This window comes from Nanorana parkeri, unplaced genomic scaffold, assembly GCF_000935625.1.
Source record: "Nanorana parkeri isolate BGI_ZX_2015 unplaced genomic scaffold, ASM93562v1 scaffold661, whole genome shotgun sequence".
NCBI classification, from domain to species: domain Eukaryota; kingdom Metazoa; phylum Chordata; class Amphibia; order Anura; family Dicroglossidae; genus Nanorana; species Nanorana parkeri.
The window spans coordinates 993,808-994,686 of NW_017306929.1; positions in this window are offsets into that span (position 1 = coordinate 993,808).

Here is an 879-nt window from a genome sequence, read left to right on the forward strand (position 1 = left end):
CTCTGCCGTGACAGGGGAGGGGCTGGATTCCCCCCTCCCCGCGCCGATCTGCCAGCACTGACTGGCAGAACGGACGGCAGGTTCTGCCTCTAGAAAGGCAGAGCCAGCTGTGAGTCAGGCAGGTGGGCGGATCCCGGCACAATTGTCGGGATCCGCTTCAGCGTCTCAGTATACCGTGAGCAGCAGCTCGCGGTATACTGCGAGCTACAGCTCGTGGTATACTGAGCCTAGGGTGACGGGAGGACGCTAGTTTGTGTCCTCCCGTTACCCTATGGAGAAAAGACTTAACCCCATAGTTCTCCTTTAAAAACAAATTGAATAAATTGAAGCTATGCACTTCAATGTGCCCTAAATGCTGCAGTTTGCAAGCATTACAAGAAAGCGTTAAGTAGGATTGTGTCTGTAATTACTGTTCCCGGCTTTACTGCTTTTCAGTCATGCTAGTTGTTGATCAGTGTGGTAGTAACATGCCATCAAAAAAGTCCCTAGAATTATCCAGAAAAAAATGAAACACATACTGAATGTAGGTAATCCGACTGCAGGAGGGGAGCCAATTAGAGCTGCAACAGTTATTCGATTAAAATCGACGATTGAAAACGTTGTCAACGTTTTCCATCGTCGATTCATCGGCTAAAATTCAAATTTCCCGCTCGCCGCTGCACGCCGCTTACGCCACGCCCACGTCGTTTAAGCCGCTCGCGCCTACGCCGGTATACCCGCTCACGCGACGCCGCTTACGCCACGCACACGCTGTGGACATGTGTCTGGCCCTCTCCTCCCGGTGAGCTGCCCGATTCGCCGCTGCCCGCCGACATGATCAACGCCGCTGCCCGCCGACAACACCAAGGTAAGTGGAGATCGGCCGGGAGCTTTTTAATG